This window comes from Melanostigma gelatinosum (assembly GCF_949748355.1).
Source record: "Melanostigma gelatinosum genome assembly, chromosome: 14".
Taxonomy (NCBI): Eukaryota; Metazoa; Chordata; class Actinopteri; order Perciformes; family Zoarcidae; genus Melanostigma; species Melanostigma gelatinosum.
Genome location: NC_136647.1, coordinates 25,864,362 through 25,887,520, shown reverse-complemented (window position 1 = coordinate 25,887,520; position 23,159 = coordinate 25,864,362). Strand labels below are relative to the sequence as shown.

At 43.3% G+C, this 23,159-nt stretch overlaps 1 pseudogene across 1 annotated transcript in view; it reads left to right on the top strand.

Annotated features, from left to right (window-relative positions):
* Positions 1-1,566: 1,566 nt before the first annotated feature.
* LOC306788407 (cilia- and flagella-associated protein 46-like) overlaps positions 1,567-23,159 on the top strand; it is a 31,549-nt pseudogene continuing 9,956 nt past the window's right edge. The window contains exons 1-21 of the transcript in view: positions 1,567-1,651; positions 2,255-2,376; positions 3,670-3,795; positions 4,100-4,164; positions 4,986-5,154; positions 5,446-5,565; positions 5,774-5,868; positions 6,787-6,933; positions 7,067-7,166; positions 7,537-7,635; positions 8,025-8,215; positions 8,602-8,827; positions 9,055-9,172; positions 11,287-11,419; positions 11,906-12,030; positions 12,371-12,489; positions 14,171-14,283; positions 17,281-17,493; positions 18,617-18,806; positions 21,441-21,590; positions 22,988-23,098. The product of the transcript in view is annotated as a cilia- and flagella-associated protein 46-like (transcript). The remainder of the gene's footprint in view (positions 1,652-2,254; positions 2,377-3,669; positions 3,796-4,099; positions 4,165-4,985; positions 5,155-5,445; positions 5,566-5,773; positions 5,869-6,786; positions 6,934-7,066; positions 7,167-7,536; positions 7,636-8,024; positions 8,216-8,601; positions 8,828-9,054; positions 9,173-11,286; positions 11,420-11,905; positions 12,031-12,370; positions 12,490-14,170; positions 14,284-17,280; positions 17,494-18,616; positions 18,807-21,440; positions 21,591-22,987; positions 23,099-23,159) is intronic.

Here is a 23,159-nt window from a genome sequence, read left to right as displayed (position 1 = left end):
TGTAACGTTACCGGACTTAAAGTGATATTTCAGGTTCACAACCTGTCTACTTGAGCTCCTGTTGGTCCGTTAATGGACATAATCGTCACAATCTCAGTAAAATATTGGTCAACCTCTGAGGTTTGAACGTGAAGGCATTAAAAGTTACTTTCCAAGCTACCGTCGGATGCAAGCAGACGAGCTCCCGCTAACATTAGCTTGTTAGCTAGCTTGTCAGCTATTGTCACGTAACTTAACCGATCATTTTAACAAACGTGATGTTATAGCTCCCGGTAATGGAGTAACGTATGTTAACGTATGTAACGCTGTGCACTTTGCCTCAGGCATGACTTTGTTAGCTAAGGTTAGCTACGCGTAGCTAACATTAAACTGCTGTCTATCAGCAAAAGCGCTGCTTTGATGGCTGTGACATTTTCAACATAAATAAAAGCACTAACTAAAACCATTAAGTAGGTCAAGTGACTCTTCCAGTAAATAATAATATATTATATATTTAAAGCGATTTGTATAGCGTGGACAGTTCTGAGAGTAATGAGTGAATGGCAATTACATCATGAGGTGCACCAAGCTATCAACAAACTGTCTGAAGGCAAAGCAAGTGGCTTAGACCATATTACTGCTGAACACCTTAAATATGCTAGTCCGAGGTTAGCTCCTCTCCTCGCTATTTGTTTTACTGGCTTCATGATTCACGGCTTGTTACCAGACTCAATGCTGTCTGTTCTCTTAGTGCCAGTCATTAAAAACAAAGCTGGTGAAGTATGTAGCCTAGAGAATTACAGGCCCATTGCTTTGGCCAGCGTACTGTCAAATGTCCTGGAAAGAATTCTGCTGGACAGAAGACAGGACTTTATCACCTCCACAGATCACCAGTTTGGCTTCAAAGCCAAACATGGCACTGACTTGTGTGTATATATGCCTTAAAGGAAATTGTAAACAAATACAGAGGTCAAAACTCATCAGTTGTTTTGTCTTTTATTGATGCCTCTACAGCTTTTGATCGTGTTAATCAGAGTAAATTATTTTTTAAACTGAGCCAAAGAGGTGTCCCCACATACATTGTGAGAATTCTGGCTTACTGGTATGCGCACCAGAGTATGCAAGTAAAATGGGGTAAAAGTGTGTCAGCCCCATTTGGGGTTAGCAATGGTGTCAGACAAGGGGGAATTTTGTCCCCAATTCTGTTTAATCTGTATGTTGATGATCTGTCCAAGCAACTGACAGCCTGTAATACTGGGTGCATGATTGGAAATACTCTGGTTAATCACATCATGTATGCAGATGATCTGGTGATCTTTAGTCCTGTGTATATTTAGACAGGTCCCACAAAGAATTGCTCAACAACTTTGCTTGATGGCCACTGAGGAGCCATCTATGCTGCTTTGAAATTCTGGCAGGTAATACATCTTTCTGTCAATTAACCCTCTAACTAGGAACTCCGAGTCCATGGCAGGGAGTGCCACTGTAGTTTGCCTTGCCTCACGATTTTCTCCCATCACATCAGTAACAGTATTTGGTTTGACCAAGTAAATTATTTTTGCACACTGAGTGGCCTGATTTCTAGTGATGCACTTTGAAGTTAAGAAGCGTTGGGACCAGGAGCCTAAAGAGGTGCTTTGTATGAGTCAGAGAGTGGGGGGAGAGCGAGAGAGTGAGAGAGATGTAAAAATAAGTCTATTTTATTTGAATTTAGAGACTACAGTGAGTTGTTTGAACTCAAGTTAGTAGTCAATCAATACAAACAAGTGTCAACCTTTTTGGTCCTCTTCGTTTACCGTAGTCTCATCCGTTCTTGGGTTGCTTGGTAACGCTCCCAAACTACAAACACGGATGGTGGCTCAGTCCAGCATTTTACTTTCGACACAGGGTTAGTTGTTCATTAAAGACACTAATATGTGGCATATTTACAGTGACGGTAAAATGAAACGTACGGACGTATTGCTTTTCTAATATTCAAGCAGTTTTGAAATTCTTGTTGACCGACGTAACACCTTTCACACACCTGTAACACTGCAGTTTTAAATGGGGTAATTTAGCGCGAACAATAGCGTAACTGGCCGTCCTAACCTAATTAGTTGTAGCTAGCTAACATTAGCTAATTTTTACCATAACACATTAGCTGACGACAGTTATCGTTCTCCCGAGGCAAAGGAGCGACAAGGTTTGTATTATACTGACGTTCATGCAGGAGCACTTTCAGCTTTAACGAGTTATGAAAATGTGCCTTCGTTGTGTTTAACGTCACTTCACGTAGACTCTGGAGCGCTGCAGTCAGCTTACCTTTTACTTGAGAACGTGGCGGTGGTTGGAACCAGCGGACGAACTCCACGTATTGGCCCGGAGTTGTACGTCGTTTGTGCGGAAGCAGCTCTACAGGTGAGACCGGGGGCAGTAAATAGTTACCTGTTAATGTGGCCAAACCATGTCGTCGTAGATTTAGCAGGGTCAAATAAATAAATAATAATAATAAAAAGTCTGTGTGTATTTTCTGAGACCATGTGAGTTCTTTGGAAACAATGTCCCACAGAAATGTAAGTTTTATATTATCCTCGAGTGAGGATGAGATAGTCACAGGCCTCGTTGTGTCTGCACTGTTAAAAATGGCCGACAAATAAAGCCTACAAGATATAATTATTGACTTAAATCTCGTTTAATCAAGTTTAGGATCTAACTAGTCATGCCAAAAGTGCTATTGTAATGCCAATGACACCTGAGGTTTATTTATTTTTGGCAAATTCTACTGAAGGAATTAAGCTACTAGGTTACATATCACATATTTTATTTGGTTCGAGTAAATAAAGCAGAAATCATTTTCGGGGTTCTTCGTTGATTAACACACATGCTTTGTTAATGGCAGCATCTAAAGCTACTGATACAGAAAATCATTTGAATAAAAACCTCTCCAGCAATGACGCTAGAATAGTCATCACAAATGCCATTATGTCACTGTTTTCATACAGTAACTTTAGTTAGCTAAATCCAGCTATTCTCCCAGTAGGACAGGATAATAATGAATATTCACGAATGTCGACTGAAGTGTCCTAGGGCAGTGGAAGCTCATTTGAATAATGGAACACTGGTATTCCATAATGTGATTTGGTCTCTTTTTTATGTGGTACAGAGAGGCTCCTCAGTGAAAAAGCAGCTTGCCTTGAAGTCTCAGGCCTGTTTGAATACTGAATGAGTCCACATCCCCACCAGGACTACATCACAATAGTCCTCAGTTGTTAGAGAACTATGAATATTCCTGTTACATTGAGACAATTTTTGAACGTTTTCTCAGATACTGATGCCACTGTTACGTTTCACTTGTTTTATCATCTTCCAGCATGAGAAACAATGAAATACTTAACGATAACACAATTAAAAGCTTACAGTATACAACATTTCTGTTACGAATGATCTCCCCTGACAGCGCTACAATTCCTTGAATGAAAACTAACCAGAGTGAGTTCATCTAAGTAAAGTACTGACATGCGCAAGGGCAAGAACCTGCAGTTAGGATGTTTTTCATCATGCGTACAATCGATGTGCATCACACGACACATCAAGTCATTTCTGAGTTGTTTTGATCCCGCATCAAATTTAGAAAAATGCTGGTGACGCAACGTAACAGCTGATGAGGTCTAAATATGTCTTTTGTTTGGCCTTTTGTGTTTTTTTCCTCAGCTGGGCTGTTTGGAGATAAGCACAGCGTGTCTAAAGATGTACTTTGATCCGCCAGCTAATCAATTTTTGTGTCGAGCCTACCTCTGCCGGGGCCAGCTGAAGTCTCCGCCGGCCACTGGCAGTGTGGTGAGGACACCAAAGTGGACACATCTCCTCAAGGGGGGTTGTGTGTATGTGTGTTTCTTTGCCAATAGGACACGCATACACAGTTACTTTAGAAATATACTGTTTTGCACTGTAAAAGGAGCAGATGTCCCCGCTTCGTAAACTACTTTTCTTCACAATTTGATTCTTCAAGGCACATTGCCCTTTGTCTTTTCACACTTAAGTGCAGTTTTTCTTGGTGTTTTATCAAACTGTGGGCTCTATTGAAGAGTTTCCTTCTCTGATCTTTGTTTGTGACAGTCTTTTGCATTATTTTCTATTTCAGGGAGACTTTGAAGAGGCTGTGCTGTGTTTTCTTAAAGCAATTGAAATTGCAAAGCATGAACCAAGGTACGTTACCTCCAGTGTGTTTGGCTTTGTTCTAACAGTGTCAAGAAAGTTGACCAGTTCCATCCCACGCACAGCTTCTCATCGCTGCTATTGTTTGCACACAATGAACGTGAACTATTCCAAACAGGGAATGCTCTTCTTTTTTTATAGCTATGATAGGTTATGAGGGTTAGATATATTCTGCGGCATCAAGGTTTGAAGAATACAGTTGAAATGTGACATGATTCTTCACGCTTCACCCCACAGGTGGATGATATTCAGCATGTTTTCTTCTTAATCTGAGAGCAGGGAGAAAAGGATGATGAATATAGATGTGATGATAGAAATTGTGACATTTGAAGAACGACTCATCGGGAGATAGCGGCCTTTGCCTTTGCGAGCGAGCGGCGCCGACTCTCTTCGCTAATGAACTCATAACCCGTCAATAAAAGGGCTGAATGAGCAATCCCAATTAACACCAACGGGAATATGTTTCTAATACATCCAGCCCAGACTAATGCACAACGCACTCTCTGGTGTATCAATTAGCAGCACTCAAGCGACCCGTTCACACAATTTCCTCTAAAACAGCGCCTTGGTTTCATGAATTTCCCTCATTTTACATAGAAAGGCTCCTACGGGGGGCTCGCCTGAGGCCCATTGGACGATGGTTGATCCACACACATTTGCAATCCACAGAACTTCTCCGTACAGAGTTGAAACTTGGTCTGAATTGAGTTGTTCCAAGAGATCAAATGGCTTGCCCGCGCAGATCATGTGAATAATTCAGCTTTTTCTCAGTTTTTTTGCAAATTATTTTGCATCCGTTTTGTTTCTCACAGATACTTCTTCCTAGCGTTCAACGCCTCGGTGCTGTACCTCCAGACAGTGCGTCCTCTCCTGCAGCCGGGGCGGTGCCGCCGCCTGGTCCCCTCCCTCGGGCAGGTGGTCCAAAGTCTGGACGAGGTGGCAGACCGGGACCACAGCTGGAGGGCTGAGCTCATGATGCAAGTGGCCCCTTGATGCTCTCTTAGTTCTCTTTCATGAATAAGTCCAGTCCTGATTCAGTCCGGTCTCATGCTGGTGACGCACAGAGCTAATTAACCAGCAGCTCATCTGTGACAGTAGCGCTCTGGTTTCCATACTCGTATGTAAAATACTAACCTGGGAACTTGGCTGATATATCGTTGTGGAGAACAATGTCCATATTTTGTGGAAATATCCCAGTAAGCATTGCAAAACACTGTTCTTTCACACTGAAGTAGTATCAGTCTCGTGTTCTCTCTGTTTCTGCTCAGGCATCTTATTAAATGTCTCGTGGACGCCGGTGAAATGGAAGATGCTGCAGGTTTTGCCAAAGTTACAGAAGAATTCATGAAGTCCCACATCCCACATCTCTATCCAAGACTCTTTACGTTACTGGTGAACGGCGTTTCATTTCATTTTGGAGTGGCATTTATTTCAGGAGTTAGTTTTTTTTTTCAATACATTTTGGACTTCTGGAGTTAATGGAAGTGTTGGAATCACACAACCTGAAAGAAGACTACTGTGTTTAATGTGAAATACAGCAGAGCTTTTAGTGAAGCATTTGACTAGAAATAAACTTCTACCTTTACTCTTCTCTCCTCAGGTACAACACAAGCTGACAGAGAGGGATGTCCTCATTGAACTGAGCAGGCAGTAGACTACCTTAGCAGTCATTTACAGAATACAGGAATTAAAAAAGTACGGACATTTTCTTTGCTCTACTTAATCGTTGTACTGTAGCAAGAAACTGCCAAACTGTTTGGAAGAATATGCTTTATTTATTGATTGGATGTTTGTGTTTTTAGAGTGCTCCCTGCTGATACTACCGGCAGGTTCAGCCATTTATTAAGTATTATTAATGGTCATACCAACTTACCAGTTTCACCATTCTGTGTTTGTAACCGACAGAGGGTATTATGTTTCCCATTCTCGTGGATGTGATATCTCAGCAAATTATTGTCAAATTTGGCTCACAAACTATTATTTTGGCCATAACTCCAGAATTCATGTGCTAATGGTGACAATTTCACACAAATGTCTAAGACGATAAAATGATAACGTGATGACACTTTGGACAGACTGCAGCATGACTGTTGGCAGTGGCACACACCCGGGAGGCGGTACTTCCAGTTAATATTTGCCACGCTTTCTCAAGCTTGTAGGACTCACAGGGATATTGGTGCATTTTGGGTTCTGACGTTTTGTTTGCGTTCAGCGAACTTGGAAGCTACTCAAACATTAAACCCGATCCACAGGCCCGCGGTTAATAAGCCCACGGCGGGCAGGTTTGTCTGGCTGCCTGCACACAGTAATGGTATAGCACCACGGCTCCTGGTGTGGCGTCGTACAAACCCAGTCCCCTTTCTGCAGGCATGTACTCGACATGTCAGAGCTCCTTATGGCTCTCTAGCTCATCTTTAAACGTCAGCCGCATGAGTCAGTGTGACCCAGCCATCGTCGGCTTCATGTACCGGTCGCTCATTTTGCCTGAGGTTAATGCACTGTTCAGTGTGAGTATATTACGAGGGAAATGCAGATGCGTGCATACTCTTGGGTGCATACGTTTATGTATTTTTAATTAACAGACAGGTTTTTTCTTTCATGTTGTACAAACAGCAAGTTAGAAGAAATGAATGAGGTCGAACCAACAAAAGAGGAGCTCGAGCAGATCTTTCGTCTCCTGATGGATTGCACCGAAGCATCTGCTGCAGCTGTGAACTCCAGTCCTCCTCAGAGCCCGACACCCATCCAACCAGCTGACAGGTCTGTGACCCGAACAAATGTCCTTCCCTGTCCTCTTACTACCACACAACCATGGATAACCCGAGGGGCAGAGCACAGCCCGGATTACTCTACTTGGAATTGTGTCAATGATGTTTTTATCTGGGATTTGCAGAGTCTTCCTCCTCCTGGAGTTGGCTCTGCTGGCCTTGCGAGTGAAGCGGCATGAAGTAGCTGTCGACTGTTTGAAGGAGCTGAGGTCGGCGGGAGAGACTGTGAGTGTCCGGCGTTCTCCTGAAACCTCAGAGGCTACACACTGTAACCGTACATGCATGCAAATGCATGCATGGATTCTGACATCCACTCTTAAGTAGGCACTAATAGATGAAATCAATTATCTGAGCTCACGCCCAAGAGCTTAAGAGGTTGCTGCAGTTACTTTCAATAATGTAAGATTGTGTTTATAGAAAGGTGTGGAGTGTTTTCACCAATTTGACCATTTTGCTCGTATTGTGAATGAGGTGATATGATCACACAATTGGCAACGTTGCACATGCATAAAATACGTCACCCCTTATAGATGTGTCCCCCTCTCTTCTGTGCGCTGACTCTTGTAACCACACGTATGTGCTTTTGTCTTTTCAGAGTCTTGGCCAGCGCGTAATAATGGAATGTGTCAGCTGTGACATCAACCTCCAGAAGAGAGAGGGGAAGACGAACGACTACTCCAAAGCCAGCGTGGAGGTGCTCGATCATACAGCCGCGTGTTCCCACCAGCATGTGATGCGGGCGGTGGACCCATTGGCGGAGTCGTGATTAACTGTTCTGTAATATTTTCTGTAATCTCATTCTCTGTCTGAAGGCAGTACATCCTTACACTCTAGGTATCTCTGCCTTAAAACTGCTAACCCAGCTAGCAGCGCTTAGAGTTTCAGCTGACAACTTTAATCATCAGTTTTTCCTCTCTGTAATCTCATTTTGCACCATTTAATATTTTGGCTTGAAAACTTGAAAATTAAACAAATTGGCACCCCGTATTTAATACAGTCCAAGTGCACTTGCCAAATGATAGAAGTGTCGTGCTCTCGTTGCTACAGGAGAGACGCTCTCAATCTGTAGTCTTGATCCCACAGGCCCGGCTGAAGGAGATAGGCCAGCTGGATCAGTGGCTGCAGACGGCGGTGAGGGAGGGGGACCCTCAGGCCGCGCAGGCGGTGTGCGCCGCGCAGTGGAGCTCCTGTCTGCCCCTCATGCAGCACAACCTCAGGAAACGCATCAGGACGCCTCTGCTCAGGGTGGCCCAAGTCCTGGAAGACATTCAGAGGTTTACAGTTTCCTCAAATCCACTTTGCATACAGTATACTGCATGTTATGATGTTATATTATTGCTCAACCTGTGTTGTAATGCAATACCATATCATATTTTGTTGGCTTTTTAGAGATTGCAGAGTCTGATTTATTTTTCAAAAATGTACTATATGTTTGTGTTTGACATTTGGATCAAGAAAAATGCTATTATGATGATTTGTGGTCCGAAATATTTTAGTTCACTGTCGTATTTTCGTAACATTGACAGAGAGCCAACATTTAGGTACTTTTCAAGATGAAGTACTGTCTCCCAATTTTGAACTGTGGTATCACACCTACATATTTGTCGTCATTCATAATGTACGAGTTTATGCTGGAAGTGTTTGTTTGCTATTTTCACAGCGTGCTGCTGGAGACGCGCTGTCAAGTCCACTCAGAGCTGGCAGCGATTGAAGAGGAGGACGGGCGCCTTGAGGCTTCTTTGACTCACCTTCAGAAAGCCCTGCTGCTGGATAACGGGACGCGACGAGAGCGCCTGTCGTCAGCTCTCCGCCTCCTGCAGCTCAGAGGCACCCTCTACCAATCGCCCCCCCGGGCCGAGGATAAAGCCGATATGCTTATGCAGCAGGTTTGTGGTAGGTCTGTGTCAGACGGTCTTAACATTACAAAATGAAGCGGTTCTTTAAAACTTAACAAGCGGATGCTTTTATTATGTAAAAACATACAGAATTCATACATAGGTACAGGGAAGGAGAACTTAAATTCAGTGTGTTTTTATGTATGGTGAGAAGAGGAGTGTGCCTCGTAATGGCTACAAGTTAAGTCTGACATCCAACCCTTCCTTCCCGTCCTCAGGCCAGGGACATGCAGCCCCAAGACAGGACGGACAGCCGTCCCGTCCTGGTCTCCGTGGGTCAGCTTTTGGCCCCTGACCATTTCCAGATGGTGCTGGATGCTGACGACACCTCCAAAAGTACACATTTCTCTTCTTGCTTTCAGTTTTCACAGAGACACGACAACATTTACTCAACACACGTGCAGTTTGTCAGAAGACATATTCATCTGTTGGGATAGCTTTAAACACATACTATAAACGATTGACTAATAAAACATTGATCTGTGGCATTAGTCCATGTTTTAGAATTCATCATAAGTCCATTAATGAGTATGTGTACCGGTATATGATTTTATTTTTTGCACTCTGCGATCTCGGACAAACCCCACTGTTCTAACTCCCCTCAGCCTTTTTGACAGCTAGTCAAAGGGCCCCTTTGGTCCGTAGAGGAGGCCCCTCTTGGTTTTGTCTATAAACCTCAAGCATCCCCTAGATCAGCGGTTCCCAAACTTTTTAGGCCGCGCACCCCCTTCTACATCCCGACTGGGTTCGCGCACCCCCCCCCCCCCCCTTAATAAAAAAAAAAAAAAAAAGAAGCAACAGAGCCTTTTAAGCCTTCATAGCTGCATAAGAATCGGACCAATGAGAGAACAGTTTGCTCGCGCGTGGCATTTGTTTACAAGATTTAGTCCGCTGTTAAATGTTGCAGTGTGAACACAAACCGAACAAAGGAGCAACTGCAACAAAGCAAACGAACTGAAGGTGTGAAAACGCCCTGAAACACTGCAACAAAGTTTCAATAACTTTCAGTGACACAAGGCGTCACTTTTAAAGAGCAATACGGATGCGAGCACACACGCACAGGCTCAGAGGCAGATTATCACATTTAATTTACAATCAATGACCGACTAATGTAGCCAGGATGTCTTCGGACAAAGCATCGATGCGGCGACACAGTGTTGTTGGACACCGGGATCATGTCCAACTTTTTTGCTTCTTTCTCCCCAATCATACATTCCACCATCTCTCTGGCAGCTGGTGAGCTCACGTCTTCGGCGATTGTGTGCGGTAGCCCCTTTCTCGCTATTCTGTAACCAGATATGAAGCCCGTAGTGCGTCATTTATAGACCCAACACATGAATGAGACTCCAGTTGTTTTTGGCTGTTTTGTAACTCCTCCAATTTCGATATAAAGAATGTAAGGGGCGTTTGACTTGCACTGGCATGCTTGGTGTTCAGGTGGCGACGTAAATAAGAGCTTCAGACTGTTAGCCAGAACCTCACTGCACACCACGCACTGTGGCTTTGGGGAATCTGCGTTGCCAATCCAAGTGAAGCCCAGACACAGATACTTTTCATCATATTTCCTCTTTTTTTCCCAGTCTGATGCTCACTCTCGTTTCCTCTTTTTCACCTTGACTCCGCGATGGGCCGATGTGCTCCCGATTTGTCTGTGCTGCACCTCTCCGTTCCCCTCGCCTCCGATTCCTCTCTCTCTCTGTCCCTCTCCTCTTTTACGACTGATAGCTTCAGATGTCCCACCTGACAGTTTTTAAATTAAAATTACATTTTTTTTTTTATATTTAATATTATTACACCATCAGACCGCCATTACACTTTTCCTCTCGCGCACCCCCTAGAGGCAGCTCGCGCACCCCCAGGGGTGCGCGAACTTCAACGAGAGGTGCGTGCATGAGAGCGGGTGCGTACAGCCTTTTATTGCTTTGGTGAGCGTGCAGGCTCGGGAGCGTTCTGCTTCTTTAAAACACGCCAGTCAAAGTCACAGACCTCTTTTTGTAGTTCAGTCCATAAAACAAATGCTCTGAATAACTCTGTTGCTGCGGGCGGGTGTGACTAAAAATCTGGAACATGCTCCGTTGTTTTGCTTTTTGTTTTGCTTTCTTACTTGTCGACATAATTACATCGCAGTCTGTGACGTTGCGATGCTGGAAATGGGCCATTTACTCTCGCGGTCCCTTAGTAGTCGTTCCTTTCTTACGTGGAAGTGGCATATTAAGGCTCATTTTGTAACTTCCTCGAAAGGATAACATTCTCACGACCTACATTAGTGCACATTTATTCCATGTTTTATGCATCCTTTAGGCCTAAGGAGTTGTGTAACAGACTGACTCCAGTTTTTGTTATGCATACTTGCCTGGAAAATTGTATTGAATCAATATTTATGGAAAACGCTGGAGCTTTTCCAGTAGCATTAATCGACTTATGTATTCAGTCTTCCAACAATTGTCTAGTTCCCGTAGGCGGTCTAGGATCTGGACCAGTGGCTCAGCTCTCTGCGAAGGCGCAGCATCACTCTACATCTGTGCGGAAGCTGGACGGACACCTGGCCAGACAGGGAGATGACAACACAGACAACACAGAGAGGTGTGTGTTTGTACATGTACATGTATTCATTGTGATTATACATGTATGTTCTTGAATACAAGTGCAGTCTTCCTGTCAAGTCTTCTTAGAAATTACTTTTTTTTTTAGTTGTCAGGCTTCCCAGAAACCCAGCTTAAGCAGGTTTGTATGCCTTGTTGTCTTTTGATCCTCTCCACAGTGAAAGCTGTTGTGTGACTGTAGGCGTCTACAACCTTCTTTTACATTCACAGTGCGTAGTTGAGGCTGCCTGTCCACCAACATCATCACAGTAAAAAAAGTGTGCACATGAGACATTGCAAGCTTAATGGGCCGGAGAGGGCAAGATGTTTGACTTGAAGATTCCCCAAAGGAAAAGTTTGTTATTCATGGCCCGGCAAAAAAACCCAACCTTAAATCATATACAGTGTGCTGCTTTGCCCTTTCCCTGACCTCCACCTTTTTAATCATCTCTTAAGTGTTCTTTATTTTTTTTTTTTGTTGCTCCAGAGTGAAGCTGTGGGCAACGCTGGTGAAGACAGCCAGGAAACAGGAAGTGTGGGATGTGTGCCGAGCTGCTTGTCGATTCTGTTTGCTCTACGACGACGGCAGATGGAAAATCTCCGAGACCGGCGGTGAGATGGTGAACGGTCCTCAGGCCGACGGTGAGATGGTGAACGGTCCTCAGGCCGACGGTGAGATGGTGAACGGTCCTCAGGCCGACGGTGAGTTGGTGAACGGTCCTCAGGCCGACGGTGAGATGGTGACCGGTCCTCAGGCCGACGGTGAGATGGTGAACGGTCCTCAGGCCGACGGTGAGATGGTGAACGGTCCTCAGACCGACGGCACTGTTCCTCAATATCGGAGTGATGGGCAGGAAATAGTAGTGGTATCTGAATTAGTTATACATACAAGAGGGAGACGATTGGTTTCATTGAGAGAATTTGCGTCACAGATTTTGTGAATTTGATCCAGGATGCAGGTCCTCGGAGGAGGAAAGCGGTGCAGAACCTCTTCACGGTTGCAATCGAAGCCAAACCTGCGTGAGGGACTTGCTGCGGCTTTTTGCCGAAATCCGCTTCATCAGTGCTGAGGTGTGTGACGACCAACACATACACACTTTTCAGATGTTCTTGCAGGAGTACTCCACATAAACAGGTTTCACATTTGCTCTTGTTGTACTAACGTGGTTGCATTCCTGCGTGTACGCAGAAAGCAGGTCAAAAGCTCTTTGAGCTCTCGGCTCCTTTTTGTTCCGTTACTCCCCCTCAATGACCGTTGTCTGTTCTGTAGACGATCTTTTTTTTATTTTATGAATGATCATGGTCCGCCTAAAGAGCATTGCTTTCCCTGTGGCTTCTTCACAGTAAAAGCCACTCCGTGGAAACACTTAAAGGTCTAGTGTGTAGAAACTGGCTGTGAGTTTGCAGACTGTAACCAACTGAAACTGAACCCAAGCGGGCAGGAGAACTACAAAATTCTTATTTTCAGGCGAGTTTACACTAAAGAAAACATATTAATATTATATTGCAGATATCACAGATACATTTATGCCAATTGATCCCCTTACATGCTACTCACTGTACCTTTTTAATGTGAAGCAACAGGATGTTCCCGTCTGCATTATGCCTAATTCCCACTACAACACTCTAGCCTTCATGTCTTCGCTTGTTGTTGTACTGTATCGTTTCCCGTGAAGGCAATTTGAATCCAGCTTTGGAATGGCGGACTCTGCCACTAACAATTAAAACTATATAGAAAGGTATCTACTATATTCACTGAATGGCCATTGCTAAAAATATGCAGATCATAAATGGTAGGGAAATGAACTCATGAGAATCGGAAGGATTGAAGACGAGCCATAGAGTGACCGGTGGGTCTTCCAGGGACACAAACACATTTTTCCGTGTTTTTTTAAAAATAATTATTGATTTTATTCTACAGATCAGACATAAAAACTTGCAGCTGTCTGACTTTGCTTGTGTCCCTTTTCAGTTATTAGTGTTGATGTGCATCATATACCATGCACAGTGGAAAGTCCTGCTTCTACCAACTTTGTATTTCAAGCTTCTGTGGATACAGATGTTTTTGTATCGAGGTGTTGACGTTGACAAAAATTCTAGCTATCTCAGATCGTAGGAATATTGTATGTTATTTTTTTAGCTCCTTTTGTAACGTTCCACTGCGTGCAGTAGTAAACATGCATTATGGGATTTTTAACAAGCCCGTGAGGTAGATGTTGATTTGTTGGAGTCAGAGATTGTTGTGCTTGTCTTCTGAGCTTGTCTCATTGGGTAATCCCGCTTCCCATCAAGCCTGCAGCTCCAAGTCGCTATTAAGTCCATGGAGATGTTAACTTGACAGCACTTTGAAGAAAATGGAGACAACTATCCACAGCTACAACATGACCTTGTCAGAACTGACTCACACTGTAGCGTCTATGCTCGCTCCCCTCATGTAGCTCTCTCTTTGTTCCACGGTACACCGGGGGGTTATTTTTGGAGGATTGGGGTCATAATTCATTCACTGAATAGATACCTACGTCTCAGTCCTCTTGCCTTGCCTGAGTTGTCCGCCGCTGGAGTAAAACGCTCACCAGTCGCTTCCTTTTGTTCTTTGATCTGCTGCCGCTGAGCTTTAGCGGCTCTACAGAAGCTGTCATTCCCAGAGCGGGAGGTCTTCTCTTCTCATTTGATTATGAATTTATCAAAACAGGAAGTCATCTTTAATATTATCCTTTGTGGAGGAGAAATGAAAGTATTGTGTCTTGTCAAGGCCACCGTCCAAAAGCTGCTCACAGAGGGGGTTCAGCTCAACGGCCCTGCTATCCCCGCAGTGGAGAGTGAGTTGTGTGCGTCTGAGGAGGATCCACACTGGGTTGTTTACAGGTGAAAACACACACACACACACACACACACACATGCTAGCATCATAAAACAACAATATTTTGTCTGTATTATGTCTTTTGTCTATATGTTTCTACTTTATTTGCAAATCACAGATTTTATTATTATTTTATTCATTTAAAGTTACATTGTACATAACTATATTAAACAACAAAAGAAATTCTGTTGTATTTGTGATTATTAAAAGCTGGAAGTGTAATATAAGCAGCGATATGAAAGCTTTCAGTGACCAAGTTTGTTATTCAGTTATTAATAGTAGTTCATTAATTCATTTTATTAAAATAATGAATTCTTAAGTCCCTGATGCATGTGAATCTCATAAAATGTTGTTTAAAATATGTTTTTTATATATATATATATATATATATATAAATAAATAAATAAATGCCAGAGAAATGTACTTTATTTTAAAATATATTTATTTATTACAACTAACATCATGAAGTTATTCTTTGACTTTGAGCACTGATGGAACTATACCTGAGTGACTCATCTTCTGGGGTGTCTTCTCAGCAAGACATAAGCATAAAAAACAAAAACTGCTCCTTAATGTTATGTAGTATTGTTACTTACATCTTGCAAAAGAGATTTTTAATCTCAATGGGACTACCTGGTTAAAAAATATTATAATTCAAACGTATTCGTCATGGTACCCTGCTTCCTCCGGTCTGAGTGCACTCGGTCGAGGGGCCACCCTGGCCCCGGGCGCTCCTACCAGTCGCGTCAGTTATGGCAGCTTCCCTCTTCTGGATCCGTGCTCTTGGTAAATTGCCAGGTTAGGTTTTAACGGCTAGGATTACTTCTAAAAACGTAAGGGATTGTTAAGTGGGTAGGTCTCTAGGATAACCTTACAGAACTCAGTTGTTAGACACACAATAGATTTAACCTTTTACTGCCACGAGGAACATTTACTACTTTAAGCAAATAAATGCACTTGAGAAATTTACTTTAAATGCAGATTAGATATTTATTGCAGGTTATATTCAGTTAGTTAGCAAGGGTTAAGCTACAGCTCACATAAAATGTTACTACACTTGATTCGTACTTTTAATTCCTTGATTATACTCACTGGTTTCAGATGCCGAGACGGCTCGGTGGGAGCTGGATTTTTCAAAGGTTCGATGAAAAAGTTATTTTGGAGTTGTTAGGAGCGAAGGTCCGGCCAGACCCTCGGTCCTCCTGCTCTCACAGCGGGGTTCGTTCAACAGTCCTCGAGGCTCAGTACAAAGTCTTTCTGGGGCTGCCGCGTTCCTCCGTTGTTCAGTTGTTAAAGTCGAGCAGTGGGGAGAGGGAAACTCTCCGTCTTTCGATCTTTGTCCACGAATGTCAATCTTTCTTCTCGTGAGCAGAGACGGAGTCCTCAAATACTTCAGTTGCGATCGTCCGTATCTTCTTTCTCAGAGCGCTTGGAACGGCTCTCGTGTAGAAATCCCAGCTTGCGACTTGCAAGCATCTCCTTATATCCTTGATCTGGGCTGTCTGTTCCCCCCTCCTATTCTGAACACATGATATTTATCCCACCCTTTTGTGTGAGTGCGTATGTCTGGAAAGTACCTTATTTCCCTCCGCGCCTTGTTCTTGCAACAGAGTCCAAAGCCGCGTGTCCGCTTACCCGACCCACGCCCAAAACATCTGTTTCTGATCTCACTGTCTCAGTCTTTTGCCTATTCTCACTTCTCCAAAACTTTCCACTGACACACACACCCTTCACATTTCAACTCCGGTACACAGATCATTATTATAATCAGCTTTTACATTTGTTAAATCACTCTCTGTATTAAACATTCGTTATATAATGATCATAAACTTTATCTTTCATCAACTTTAACTATCGATTTCTGAGTATATACTTTGTGTCTTTTTATCCTGACTTTTCCCCTGATCGTGTATGCATGTTTTCGAGGCAGCTTTCTCTGTGATCTCAACTCTTCTTGACAACATGCATCAGGGACCTGTGAATTAATGAACTACTTGTTATCTATTAATGACATATAATAACAAACTTGGTCACTGAAAGCTTTCATATCACTGCTTATATTACAGTTCCAGCTTTTAATAATCACAAATACAACATCATTTCTTTATTGTTTAATATAGTTATGTACAATGTAACTTTAAATGAATAAAATAATAATAAAATCTGTGATTTGCAAATAATGAAGTAGAAACACAGAGACAAAAGACTTTTTTTTTTATTCAAACGTATTGTTCGGTTCGTCATGCGAACCGAACCGTGAGCCTCGTACCGAACGGTTCAATATGAATACGCGTATTGTTACACCCCTAATATATATGATATATACATATATATATATATATATATATATATATATATATATATCAAATTCCCCTAATGCTTCTATGTGCATTGCCAACTGTCGTCTCTGTTGGTGTGGTTTAATGCAAGTGTTTCAAAGGACCATAACTTGTGCTTTAGCCTTTTTAAAGTGAACACATTGCGTAACTCGTCAGAGATGATGACGACAGGTAGTGGTGGGAATAACTCAATCGCTGAAACTACGAGCCCGTTAACTCTTGAATCAAAACTGCACAGCAGATCTGAAAGCATTCTCAGACCAATGACGTGGTTTCAACAAGGCTGCAAACATTATCAATGACGTGATTACCTTTTACTAAAGACCAGGATGTTGTAGATATACACCGCAAAGCTCCAGGATCGCACAAAGTCGTAACAGCCTACTTTCTTTATTGAATTGACAAGACCTGACACATCACATCCAGCAGTGGAAATACTGCTCCTCCACTCTTCACCTCCAGCACATTGTAACATAATGCCGGCTGAGAGCTTCACCCAGGTGCTCAAACAAATTGGTGTTGAAAGCTGCATTTGATGTAACGTATTTGACATTGTAGAGGTGGAGTTCCTCTCCCCTGTGGATGGTGCAGAGACACTAGAGACAACATAATATGGACTATCTCCCTTTCCCACTCTGTATTCTCTGCCTCTCTCTCACCCAGAGACTGGATCCAGGCTCTGTCCGCCTACGCCACCTCCAACTTCTCGCGTGCAGCGGAGCTCGGAGCAGAGATCGAGGAGCCGTGGGTGGTAGCAAATGCAGCCATTTACCTGTGGAACTACAGTAGCCACTTGTTGGCAGCTGGGGAGTACCGACGCCTGCTTCCCGCCTTCCAAAGCCTCGTGGCGATGCTCCGAAAGAAGGAGTTCTCTGGGTAGGCCGGGTCTCTAAATTACTATCAGTTTTCACTACAGGGTCTATACACCTGTCAAGGCTTTCACACACTGGTGGGTGTTTATTTTCGTGCGATTAATTTCACAGGAATTTCTCAAAATTCACCTAAGTCTCTCGTTTCACACGATCTTCTTGCAGTTATTGTGTTCACCAGTATTGGTAGACGGGCTCAGTTTATCAGTTGCTCTGTTGTTGAGTACGATATGAAATGTCCATAAAATAGGTCACTTAGTCAGCGGTTACTCAACGATAGGAAAGAGGTCCCTTGGGAGGAAAAAGTTGTTCAATGAAGCATAGCGTTAGTTCATGCAGGACACGGAAGTCATACGCCCCCAGCTGACAGCCACACACCAATCACAGCCCACTTTCACTTCAAGGAGGTTTATTTAAATTTGACTCCCTCCTCACTGATTCATTCTACACCTACGCTGTTACAGACTGCGCAGTGCTGGTGAAGCTTCGCCTCCTCCAACCCAGCCTCCGCCCCTTTTTTAGTTCAGAGTTCATCTTTCTGGCAAATGGTTGAAATGTATTTAAAAAATGGACTTCTGGCTCATTCCTGTAAACCCTTGGGGGGGGTTATAGCTCGGTGCTCCCCGTCTTAGCTTGGTAGCTGCTGGCTAATCCGGGGAGCATTCAAAGAGCGGAGCCATCATCGCCAAGTATGACGAGAGTGTTCCTGACTGAACCATAGATTAATGTACGATGCAAACAGTCTTTAAATTCAGTCGAAACTTGAAAACTGTTACATTTTCAGCCGATAGCTGCAATATGTACTCTCAGAAAATCCTTTTAGTCACGCTCAGCGTTGACTTGTAAAGAAAATGTTTGTTAATTTGTTCTCTGGCTAGCTCACTCTCAGAAAAACATGCGCTTTAAGCTCGGCTCTAGTTTCTGGCTGTAAGAAGCAGTGAATGTTCAAAATTACTTGAATGTTGGGATTCAGTGATATCATACATCTCGCTGTCCAAATCTGTGGTGTGTTTTGTTTTTTTACTTTCAGAAGGAACTACAGTATGTTTTGGCCTGCAAGCCCAAATTCCCGTCCTTGGTTTTCTCCAGATGATGTCAGTTTGGAGCATTCTCTGTATTGTATTTCTCAGGAACCGCACTCTGTTCGTGCTGCTCTGTGATGCTGTGGCCCGGGGATTGATTCAGCCTCTGTGTGGACCAGACAGCGCCGAGCAAGCCCCGCCAGGAGACGAGGGTAGAAACAGACAGGAGAAGGCTGCCAGTGCCCACGGGGCTCTCTTAGACCCTGCTGCCCTTCAGGATGTCCGCAAGGCATCTGAGGTGTGTGTGTGTGTGTGTGTGTGTGTGGGAGGGCGATGCTGCTAATGGCCGTGTGTGTGTGTGACAAAATGTTTCTATGAGTAGATTTAATAATCAGCACCATGGAAGTGTTTCTGACAAACACTGACATTCGGTTCTGTTAATTTATCGAAGCATGAGTCTTCAATCTCATAAAATATCCTTTTAAACGAACCAATAAAAGTGCCTTTGTTGGCAACATGTGCAAAGGCTCCGTACGTTATAAAATCAAAACCAAAGTTGGATATAACCCTCCTATGTCGCAAGACATTTGCATAAATGTTGCACACATCGCTATCAATTTGCATCAAAATGTCCTCTCTTACATACATTTGCATTAACACTCTTTAAATCCGGATTCATTTGCAAAACAATTAATGACATCACCATATCTGCATATAGATTCAGAAGCCTATCAACATAGAGAACTACTTACAACTATCTGTTCAGACTCCAGTGGTTGTTGTGCAGTCACTAATTCTGTCCAAAAACCTCTGTAGCAGATGCATAATGAATGAAATCATAAAGAACAATCTGAGTTCTAGAGGGTTTAGAACTCTTGAGGATAATGTAACATGAAATCCTGACAACACGGGCCCCAGTCTTTCTGGCTCCTACATGTCCATGCATCACAAAGTAAAGTAAAGCAAAATATTTTGGGTTTGAAGTTTGATTTGTTGCATTTTGTTGAGACGAACACGATTGACCCTCCCAGGCTGATTGCGGTGGCTTGAGCTGCTTTTAGTTTTTTCCCTCTCTGATCTCTCCACTGTGAAAACAAAGACTTCCATCATTCAAAGCTTAAGAACGGATCAGAATCTCACAAAATAGCAGAAAGGAGTGCGTGCATAATCTCTGAATGGAATTTGCTGAATCTTTGCGAGACGTGTTCAGAAACTCCAAGTTGAAATCTTTTGTACAGATATGTATGAAACGCTTTCCACACTGTCGACTCTTTTTAAAGTTTTAAACTGGAGGTCGGCCGATAGTGGACTTTTATTGGCCAATATAGGAACGATAGTTTGGATGATGGCAGATTAATCGGCCGATGCCTATTAGCTGATAGTGTTGCGGTATGTATTCGAGAGATGACTTTCGTGGAGAGAAATAAATGTAAACGCGTCAAAGTTTTGCCCTCCATTTTCTAACCTTATTGTAGAATAATGTGTTGAATGTTTTTGCGTGAAGTGGTGTATTACTCCCCTAATAACAAGTAAATAATAGAAGTCTAAAACATCATTCAAAGGCTGTTGTGCAATGATGGCTGCAATGAACCCCCAAGGCAAGGGAAGGGAAACAGTGCAGCTTACTTTCAACCTTCCGAATGTTCTCTCTTCATTTTATGAATTATGAAACGGATTGGTATCACACTTCATGTCATCCTCCATAAAGTGTGGCTGGCTAGTCAGCTGCATATAAATCCATCACCTGGAATGTTCTGTAATTCAGTACGTAGGTCCAGTATTATTATGCTAAAAAGGTGAGTGGGTTCATCAAAACAGACAAGACTAACTGTAACTTAAGGTCCTTCCATCATAGGGATGGAAAAAGATGATCATGGATGATAAACAAAACATTTTGGGACGGTCACGGAACGGATAGTAGACCTTACCTGGAAAACAAAACAATATTCTGCACAGAAGTCGTCTATGTAGAATTGCGAGAGACAATCCAAGAATGCGTACGCAGGAACTACGAGGCCTCTCAGGAAGCATTGATTCCTCCTCCAGAGGATATGACGTGGCAGATGTTAGGGCATCGCAGATGAAAAGTTGAAACGCTCTTATGTTCACACTACGAGCAGCAAAGCACCGGTTTACAACTCGTTTTCAATGGAAGCTACGAACTGATGCCCGACACTAGTCTAGCTGTCCTTGACCGCTCAAATTGTTGGTCCGCTTTTATCTACCCACAATTCCTGTTCTGTTCCGTCGTAAAAATAAAATGTAAGAAAAACAAACCGTTTGCTATTTTACGGCAGAACTACGTCAACAAGCACTTGAGAGACACTTCAACGGCGACAATGTAGCCGGACGCTTTTGTAGCTTTGCCGCTCGTAGTGTGAACATAGCATCAGGAAGATGTACAGTTTGTTATCCCCTTCGTCGCTTAACACACATGTCGCTCCCGTGACTGTCTCGTCTCATGTCTCTGCTCTCTGTATGAGCTGCAGTTCCCAGTTGAGCCCTGTTTCCGTTCTCCTTTACTATTCAAATGATCCACCATGAATGTCTGCTCTAACTCCAGATGAAAGGCACTTTATCAGTGAATTATTAACTCGATTCCATCGTGTCGGTTTCCTCCTTGGAGGAAAGATTAAAAAAAGTGATCCGTTCCGATGCATTTTGTATAAATAGCCTGAACTGAACTTGTTTGTGTATGTTGGCCGTGCCTGCAGCTGGCATGCTGGCAGAGGGCCTCTGGCTACAGAAAGGCTTCTTATAGATACATAGAATAATGTATGGTATTTGACAGACACTATGATTTACATTTTAAATGTCATTTAGGACCATGCAGAATCCTCACTGTTAATGTCGTGTTCTGCTTATTGAGCTTCTCAGGCTGCTAATACCGTACCAATGCAAGCTCATTGTCGTTTTCGACACTTCCTCCCAGCTGTGTGACTTCGGCCTTCGCATGTCCACCTGTAACACCCCAGGGGAGGCCGTCCCCATCGCAGCAAGGAAACGGGTGGTGGCCACGTGGGTGCAGGTCAGGAGGCTGCTGCAGCAGGAGATTGGCTCAAAGATGGACACTAAAGATCAGGTACCATTCTCTGCTGGCTGGTCTATGATGGTTTGTCATCATTGCTCAGCCTGTAGGAAATCATTTTGATGGATGGCAAGTTCTAGCCATAGACTGCACGTCTTTTAAAGCTACCTTCCACAGAGAGGAACATACTAGTGTCTGGTGCAATCCCTGTCTGTCATGACAGGCTAGACCATCACTGACAAAGTCCTGGAACAGGATCTCTAGAGAAGAGTGGGGACCCTATGTTCATTACATTGTAGTCCAGCATTGGGTTGGAATAACTTCAAATTAGTTACAAATTGTAAGATATTTATAAACACAATTATCCAAACGATGCAGAACATTTTTCATGTTAATTCACAGACCAATAGCCGACACTCTGCAGTGACTAGTGCAGTGACAGTGGTATTTGAGAAAACAAAGGCACCACACAAACTGTTGCTAAATAATATCCTCAAATACGAGAGAAGGGAGTAAAACATGGACACATGAGACCACATGAGTCCTGGAACGTGTTTAAAGCAGACAACTCACGGCACTCGTTACACAACGCGTTACAAGTGGAACACTTTGATCGAGCTAGAGCACCTTTCACTTCCACTGCTCTCCACCATTATGAACCACATCCTCATCGACGACCTCACCCTCTCCCCGGCTCCAGACTCCGTACATTGTTGTTGTCTTGCTCTTCTTGCTGTGAGTGCGTGAGCGGTAGTCTGGGACGGGGCAGGCCGGCAGCTGCACTTTGCTGCGGTGAATGGCTTTAACCCGGCTTTGCTGCTCCAGCTGATAATGTCCAAGAAAAACAACAGAAACCAGTCAGTCTTGCAATGTTTGTGAACTTATTTATTTTGTATTCCTTGGAGGGGATGGTATCCCTATTCTGAAAGCTTTTGTTCTGAAAGCTTTTGTTGTCCAACACAAAAAAATGTGAAATGTAAAGAAGAGTGAATACTCGCTGAGACTGTTTTCATAACATAATCACGTCACATGCACAATGCATCCTGTATTACATTATGGCTCTTCTTTAATGGGCTTATAATATTGTAGCTGATGACATTTTTGATCATCTTTTTGATGCGGTAGGTGTTACTTCCATATTACAGCATTGTATACAGCCTGATGTGCTTTGAGTCACAGCTACAAAAGGTTTGTTTCTCGCATTGCAACTTAGGAAGTGTAGCGTTAATATAAATGTTAATCTCAATAAATCCTTCATGAACTAATTTTCCACACAATAGCAAGTCATACATTATCAACTGAGGTCAGGAAACATGCAATATGATGATCCCACTGCAGCTTCATGTATGATTTATAAGCGAATAATAATACATGTATCTGTATTTTCTACAATTAAACATATGGGATTGGTGTGTGTTCAGCGTGCATTGGTTTCTTCCCCGTCTTTGCAGTGTGAGAACGAGGAGGTGTCGGCGATGACGCGCGTGCTGGTTGCAGTGGAGATGCTCCAGTGCAACAGGAACCCGAGGCATGGGGAGTTCTCTGTTCCCGGTCTCCCGTCGGTACGTATACGTCTCCGCTCACGGTTTTCTCTCCAGTGGCTGTTGCCCAGATGGGGACAAC